The 8,782-nt window shown below is 41.6% G+C and overlaps 1 pseudogene; it reads right to left on the reverse strand.

Moving 5' to 3' along the window:
• Positions 1-6,748: 6,748 nt before the first annotated feature.
• Positions 6,749-8,782, reverse strand: part of LOC110319152 — a 3,747-nt pseudogene continuing 1,713 nt past the window's right edge.

The raw sequence follows: 8,782 nt of genomic DNA on the forward strand, positions 1-8,782 counted from the left end.
ATATATATATATATATATATATATATATATATATATATATATATATATCAGTAGAGTATAGATTTTACTCTCTATGTGTATCAGACATCAGACATTCGGTTTGGTGCTGTGCTCAGGTAGTCCCAACTACTCAGAGAGCTGAGACTGGAGGATTGCTCGAGCCTAGGAGTTTAAGACTAGCCTAATCAACACAAGAGACTCTGTTGAAAAAGGAAAGAAAAAGGAAGGAACAAAGGAGAGAAAGAAGGGAGGGCGAGGATAGGAGGGAGGAAGGAGAAAGGAAGCAGTTTTACATGTGATATGTAATAGTCTCCCAGAGGTAATTAAGACACAGTAGCCATGTGATTCTCAGACAGTCTATTTTGTGTGCAGAGTGCGTGTGTGTGCATGTGTATGCGTGTGGGTATATTTGTATGAAGGTCAGAAGACAACCTTGAGTGTCCTCCCTCAAGTGCTTTTTATCTTTTGCTGAAGACAGGGTCTTAACTGACCCGGAACTTCACCAAGTGGGCACCTGGCCAGCAAGCTCCTGGGACCCACTGGTCTCTTCCTACCTTCTTACCATCATCACTAGGATTACCAAAGCCCACCACTGTCCATTCAAACCTGGGATCCGGACTCAGGTCCTCTGCTTCCAAGGCAAGCACTTTAATAACTGAGCCTTGTCCTTCCCCTAAGGAAAAACATTCTCTGCTAAATGAAGGGTGGCTTGGGTGTGATCACTGTACTCCTGTAATGGATAAGTACTATACTTCCTGGTGTAGCTCCTTCGGTCATAAAAATCCACTTCTGCAGCTTGTACATCAGAAACCCTTCAGTCATTATCAAAGAGTTATTGAGCTTATGTTATATGGTGACCTCTGCTCTAGGAGCTGGAGATACAATAAAACTAGCAAATCCCTTCTCTGAAGGAGCCCAGGAGAAGGGAACAGGCAATAAACGACGAGAGGGTGATAACGATTTCTTAAGCAGGTTTCTAGTACCACATAGAAGAGCAATTCTGAAAATACTTTATTTGGGTTCACTAAGAGAAAAATCCACCATCACAGAAATTTATAACAGGTAAAAGAAGTCTTGGCCAGGCTTGGTATTGCATGCCTTTAATTCTAGCACTCAGGAGGCAGAGGCAGGTGGATCTCTGTGAGGTCCACACCAGCCTGGTCTACAGAGTGAGCTCCAGGTCAGCCAGTACTACACACAGAATCCCTGTCTTGAAAACAAAACAAAACAAGAAAGAAAGAAGGAAAAATGTGAAACAACAAAAGGAAGTCTTGGAAGGTACTTACAGCAAGGTTTCAAGTTGCCAGAGACTCAAATCCCTTCTGACTTTCCATCCCACCATCCTTGTGGATGAAGACTTTAGTCCTCACACTCCTCGATGGTGGCCAGGCTCCAGAAATCACACCATCATCCTCATAGCTGAACCTTTAAAAGGCGATTCAGGTGTGGCAGCAACATGCTGGTAATCCCCAAACTCCAGAGACTGGAGCAGAAGGCAGGTTTAAAAGAAGCTTGTCTACACTGTGAAACTTTGTCTCCATAGAATTAAATTCAATGAAACTAAACAGATGCAAGAAAAGACAAGCACCAGTTCTACTTATCTGGCCCTGACTAAATGTCAGACGATGTAGAAATGAGAGTTTTCTCAGGTGTGGGGAAGATTATTTGGTTTCTCTTCAAGGTTGAGTAGCAGTGAGCCCAGCTAAAAGTTCACATTCTGTTCTCAAAGATGGAGAAAGAATGATTAGAAATTGTAGCAGTGAGGATCCAATGGAAAACAATGGAAAGTGTCTACACAGGAGCTATTATTACAGTGAGTTCTCCAGGTGCAGCGCAATACCCTCAGGCTAGTGGCTATCACATTACTGGCAAGTTTAGGTCTACAGGAAGACTGGTATTAAGGGTTTCCAAATCAAGGTGAGAAGTGTTTGGCTGCCTCGACTTTGGTTGAGGAACTACACCAACAGGATGTGGCCCTGGAGGGAGAAAGGCAAAGAGTAAATATCCTGATTTCCCTTCTTCCCTGCCTCTGCTCTCCTCTCTACACTGCCTTTTATCTTAACTAGAACTGAAAGGTATTAACGCCCTGGACTTGATGACTTAGACATCATGAATTTTGATAGCGAGAGCTGCAGACGGGCTAGAACCAAGTGTTCTCTGCTTCTTAAGAGTCAGGCTACTCACCTGGTGTTCTGGAGGCTCACTCTAAATGTGCTAAGAGAAACTGGCTGTCCAGAGTTGCTCCTCATTATTAGGAACACAGTGCTCCTGAATGGTTCCAAAGATAGTTCAGATAGTGTGGGCACAGGATACCTGGTCCACAACAGCAGTCTGAGTCTGCAGGTGAGGAGCTTGTGCTTGGGGGTGAAGAGAAGCCACCTACCACAGCCTTGTAAAAACAGCCATTGCTAGGACTAGGACTGTGGAAACACCGTCAGCTCTGAACATCCCGAAGTTCAAATCCTAAGTCACTCCCAGGGTAATCTTGGGAAACTGAACACTTAGGAGTCCCAGTATCTCCATCGTAAATTAGACCTATAAATAACATTTATTCATAAGGCAGTTGTAAAACTGTAATGATAAAACTAATTTAAAGAAGCTTGCCAAATTATCTATGAGTGAGACTGCAGTGTAGAAAAGGCTTTTCAGTAAAGTCTTTCTCATTACACCCTGAGATGTTTATTATTGTGAAGTCACTAGCCTTACGGACACCAGACCTTTGACACTAAGAAGGTCCCCACTCCTCCCATATCACTTTTTACACTAGATAAACCCAGTTTTAGACTGTGGGTAAAGAAGCCAGCTTTCTGATCAAAGAGATGCAGATCAGGGGAGTTTTTATGGGAATGTGTGAGGTTACTCAAGGAAGTTAAAGGAGTGACTGGGCCTGATTTCCTACTGTACCGAAGGCATGAGTGGGAGAGACTGTGGGCAGAGAGGCCACTACCAGACTATTGGGATCTACACTGTTGAAATTATAATGGTATCTCAGGAAAGTTAAATAAGATGGTCTTTAGTGAGTTCTTTAATGCAGAACATACTATACAGTTGATAAGTTTCTATTGTTTACTATTATATAAGTATTTGGATTTTTGCACAGTAGATTATAAGTCCCCCAAGAAACATATATGCATGGAAAAGAGAGTGGGAGAAATCATATTTTCTTTGACATTAGATAATGTTCTTGTACCCATTTTATATCTTATACTTTACAGGCATTTTATCCCATTTTATGATAAAAATATGACCTTTTTTCTTTATTTTATTTTATTGTTTGTTTGTTTGTTTGTTTTGAGACCAGGTTTCTCTATGTAGCCCTAGTTGTCCTGGAACTTGCTCTGCAGACTAGGCTGGCCTCGAACTCATGAAGATCCGCCTCTGTTCCCCCTCCTACCCACCCTCAACCTCAACTCCTAGTGCTGGGATTAAAGGCATGCACCACCACTGTCAGGAAAACTTGATCATTGCTACTAAAGCCCAGATAAGTACATTGCTTAAGGTTGTATAGTGTTAGAGACAGAATTCCAACCCATTCTAATGCCAAACCCCATTATCATATCTTTAATCATGGGGATCCAGAAAGAAAGTGTTACTAGTTTCATAATCACATCATATTGTTGTGTGTATTATCCTCTGAGCTGTCATAACATGGTCAGCTTTTGTTTCTATGATGATAAAAGACATATGTTCAGTATTGTGCCTTTGGATCATATACACAAGAGCTGCTTGGTTTACTTTTTTAAGGAAACACAAATTATATCAGAGAAAAAAGAATAATTATTTTAATTCTCAGAGGGAGGTCAAGGAGTGGAAGAAAGGCGGGAGTGAGGGAAAGTAAGAGAAGGGAAGACATTTGCTGACTAGAAAATACTATAAGCATAGTCTAAGGCTCACGGGCAAGGCATTCAGGAAGCACTCTGAGGAACAGTGAGTGTCTGAGGAAAGAACCGGTAGCTGTCAAGAGGACGACAAACAGACTCGGATACAGTGGGGCATGGGAGGCATCCCAAGCACTGACGGTTTCCAGATCCAAACAAATCAGAGTGCGCGTGCGAGAAGACAAGACGCGCTGGTGGCTGGTGACCCTCAGCTACAAAGTAGAGTGCGCGTGCGAGAAGACAAGATGCGCTGATTGCTGGTGACCCTCAGGGAAGTCCAGGAGGCTGGTTGCTTTACAAGCTGGGTTTTGGGGAAAAACTCTAACTGGAGTGCCTCTAAATGACTGTTCCATTAGAAACAGGTTAAACTGAGGTACAAACAGGCAGACACTGCAACTTGGAGACAGAAGGAAAGGAGAGCAAGGAGTGAAGAGTAATAGATACACACATCTTATAAAAGTCTAACCTTCAATCAGATAGTTCACCTTCTAAAGCAGGAAAACAAAGTCATTTGTTATCTGAGGCGGTAACAGGATATTAATAAGCAGTCGTTTGAATGTTTAAAGAGTGTCAAGAACACATTTTATACTTTCTTTTCTTTTTTGGGGGGGAGGGGTGAGTTTTGGTTTTGGTTTTGAGACAGGGTTTCTCTGTGTAGCCCTGGGTGTCCTGAAACTTACTGTGTAGACCAGGCTGGCCTCGAACTCAGAAATTTGCCTGTGTCTGCCTTTGGAGTGCTGGGATTAAGGTTGTTGCTACCACTGCCAGCTGCCCTTTCTTTTTAGATCTTGCCTTCCTTAGGGGAGGATTCCAAGCTTGAGAAGTTACTCACAGCTTACTCAGAGGCATCTAGAGATTCCTAAACCAGGTCTACCTGAATAATAAAACTCACTGTCCAGCTGGGCACAGTGGCACACATAATTCTGGTATTCAAATAGCTAAGGCCTAATGTGTATATTGAGTTCCAGGGCAGCCTGAGCTATACAGTGAGACTCTGTCTCAAAATCCCAAATAATTAAGTAAATAAACAAAATGCATTTTCATTCCCTCCTCAGTTTGTGTACAGTTTTTACATGTATGTACGTATGCTCTCAATTAGAAAGAGTACATATTTATTGTAGAAAAATGTTAATAGTTTACAAGAAAGTAATAAGATTTGTAAGTGTGTGGTATTTTGTTATTTTTAAATTTTTGTGTATATATGTGTAGTCATGTTCCCTTGCATGTCGGTACACATGTGTATGCAGGTGCCCATGTATGCACATACTTGGTGTGATGGTTTGTATATTCTTGGACCTGGGAGTGGCACCATCTGGAGGTGTGGCCTTGTTGAAATAGGTGTGACCTGGTTGGAATAGGTGTGTCACTGTGGGTGTGGGCTTAAGACCCTCACCCTAGTTGCCTGGAAGTCAGTCTTCTACTAGCAGCCTTTGGATGAAGACATAGAACTCTCAGCTCTGCCTGTGCCATGCCTGCCTGGATACTGCCATGCTCCCACCTTGATGATAATGGACTGGACCTCTGAACCTGTAAGTCTTTTTATAAAACTTACCTAGGTCATGGTGTCTGTTCACAGCAGTAAAACCCTAAGACACTTGGGGAGACCTGATGTTGAGCCTTGAGTGTCTGCCTTGACTTCCCTCTATTTTGTTTACTGAGCCAGGCTCCCTTAGTGAACCAGAAGCTCTCCGGCTCTGATAGTCTAGCAGCCAGCATGCCCTGGAGATCCCTTCTCTGCTTCAATGACAGATGCCCACCTGTCTTTCAAGGGTTCTGGGCAGGTACTTTGTCTATCGAGTTCCTATAGGCTATTTTAAAGAAGTGAAAGAAAAACATGTAAAAACCGTTAGCTAAAACACATGCTTAAAAACTTCTGTGCTCACACTTTGATTTTCCTTCTAGAATTTTTTTCATTTAATAAAAGGAAAGGTAAGACCATTATTTTAATTTACATTTTCTCTACTACTATTCATCATGCCATGGTCTGGGCCTTTTCTACCTTGTGTCACTCAGTAAGACCTGCCAGCTTATTTTCTTTCTTTCTTTCTTTCTTTCTTTCTTTCTTTCTTTCTTTCTTTCTTTCTTTTTTTCTTTCTTTCTGTCTGTCTGTCTGTCTGTCTGTCTTTCTTTCCTTCTTTCCTTCTTTCTTCCTTTTTTTTCGAAGAATTTCAGGACTAGTCAATATTCTGGAGTTCTATTAAAGATACAGGCTCAAGATTTTATAAAGTTTCTTATTTTTATTTATATGTGTGTGTGTGTGTGTGTGTGTACACAAGTTTATGTGCACCATGTATGTACTGGTGCCTACAGAGGTCAGAGGGTGTCAGATACCCTAGAACTGGAGTTACAGGTGGTTCTGAGCTCTCCGATGTGGGTGCTGGGCACCAAACCTGGGTGCTCTGCTAGAGCAGTAATTGTACTTAACTACTAAGCATCCTCTCTAGCCACCAGTTGAAATATTTTAATATAGATTGTTTTCCATATGAGAGGTAAAATAACCCTAGTGGTGGTGCCACATCCCTTTAATCCCAACACTTAGGAGGCAGAGACAGATGGATTTCTGTAAATTCAGTGCCAGCCTAGTCTACAAAGCTGGGACATCCAGGGCTAGTAAAACCCCATCTTAATAGATAGATAGATAGATAGATAGAGATAGATAGATAGATAGATAGATAGATAGATAGATAGATAGATGATAGATGGGTGGGTGGATGGATAATATAAAGAAAGACATATCCCAGAACATGGGTACATGTTTCTCAATAAAGTATCATTGTTCATCATTTACTTCTAAGATATCTTTTTCTTTCTTTTCTTTTTTCTTTTTTCACAAATAGAACTGTTTATTTGTCACTGTAAAAACCTGGCTTTTAAATGGATTCTTGCACTAGCGGTCCATATCCAGCTCCTTCAACTGTAGCACCTGTCTCATCCACGGTTGTTTCTCCAGAACTACCACCTTCAGCGTAGAGATCAATGAGTTTCCCAACTCAGACTTGGGTCTCTTCAGCATCTTTACTTTTCTGACAAAGACATCATGAGAAGGTTACATGGACTGACAAACCTTTTCTATGTCTTTCCCAGTGCTGTCTGCAATCAATTTATTAACCACTTCCTTCAGACCATTTTCTGCCCTTCTCTGGTCATAATTTCCATCAGGTATCTGATTGTTGCTTTTTTAAGTGAAACCAACACAGAGAGATAGAGCATATAACGATTGGTTGTCTTGACATCCACCTCAGCTTCAGTCATTGTCTGCCACTTTTTGACCATGGAACACATTTTATCCTGGGTAAGATCCATGCAATGGGATAGATTTTGCTGTCAATTTTTCCAGTAACTTGCTTGAATTTTCTAACTGCAACTTGATCATTCTGTATATCAGCAAGGCTCACTTCAAACGCATGATCCTTGAGGCCATCAGATACAACTTTGGTTCCTTCAGTCCTTGTGACTAGTGTTATTCCAATGTTTCTAATACTGAAGATAGCCTGAGTTTTCCCATCATACCAGTCTTTCTTGGAAAATAGATTAACCACTTTTTTCTTGGCTCCCTTCTTGGTTATCTTTCATCAGGCACTGCCATGGTGCTTGCTGCTGAGAAAGCCAAAAGGGCAAAATATCTTTTCCTTACTAATTTACAAATTATATTAATTAATAATGATACGATTTGGGCCAGAGAGGTGGATCAGCAGGTAAGGATGATCATTACCAAGTCTGGTAACATGAGTTCAGTCTCTAGAACCCACAAGGTAAAAGGAGACAACCATGGCTGAAAGTTGTCCTCTGACCTATACAAACAGACACACACACACACACACACACACACACACACACACACACACAAATAAATGCAATACATTTAAAAAAGAATATTAACTTTGTCTATTGCATGCTGGGTAATGGGTCTGATACTGCTTGTATTCAAATGCTAAATTCTGTACCCCAAGATCTGGTTGCTCCAAGATCTGGTTGCTCCTCATGTATAACAGCTTTTGTTGTATAAACTTTACCCCTCAAGTTATGCACAATTGGTTAATAAAGATGCTGATCTAAACATTTCTTCTGTAGCTGAGCAGAAGAGAAGTAGGTGGGGCTTCAGTTCCCAGGCTTGGGGCCCAAGGCAGAGACCACAAGGGAAAGAGAGGAGGAAGAAGGAAGATTGCCATGGTAGGTAGACATGAGCACATGGACATGAGTGTTGTCCAGTTGGAGTAGGAGTGACCCAGGAAGAATATGGCAAGTGATATCTCAGGGTTATTGACAGAGAAGTAGACAGAATGACATAGAGGGTTGATATCTGCCCAGCTCTAGTGCTTTATATAAATATAACAGTTTTGTGTCTTTTATTTATAAATTAAATGACTTAAGGTGGGGTAGAGACCTCCAAATAATATTTACTGCAACAATGCTGTGCTTTTCTTCATCCACTTGTTTTGTTTATACTGCAGTTTGGCATGAAGCCTTTCGCTCTTATGTAAGCCAAGCTTCTGGACTTTTCCTTTGTTTCTGTCTTTTGAGTTCTTCCCTTTGACAAGGCCTGCTCCGTCCCAAAATCAGCTATTATTTCATCTACTGATTGGAGTTTGAAGAAGAGAAAGGATGTGAATTGACCCAGAGGAGGGAAGGAGTTGGGCTTTCAAGGCAGATCGGATGACCAGGTAGTACAGTTAGAAGCAGCAAGGAAGACCAGAGAAATTTGATAATGTGGATCCAGGAAAGGTAGACAGGGGGAAAGAAGATAGGGTTCGGAGTCTTGAGAGTGGGTCAATAGAACTGGTTATTGATTATCCAACAGAAAATATAGGTTCGGGCTGGTGAGATGGCTCAGTGGGTAAGAGCACCCGACTGCTCTTCCGAAGGTCCGGAGTTCAAATCCCAGCAACCACATGGTGGCTCATAAC

The sequence above is a fragment of the Mus pahari genome, chromosome 1 (assembly GCF_900095145.1).
Source record: "Mus pahari chromosome 1, PAHARI_EIJ_v1.1, whole genome shotgun sequence".
NCBI classification, from domain to species: Eukaryota; Metazoa; Chordata; class Mammalia; order Rodentia; family Muridae; genus Mus; species Mus pahari.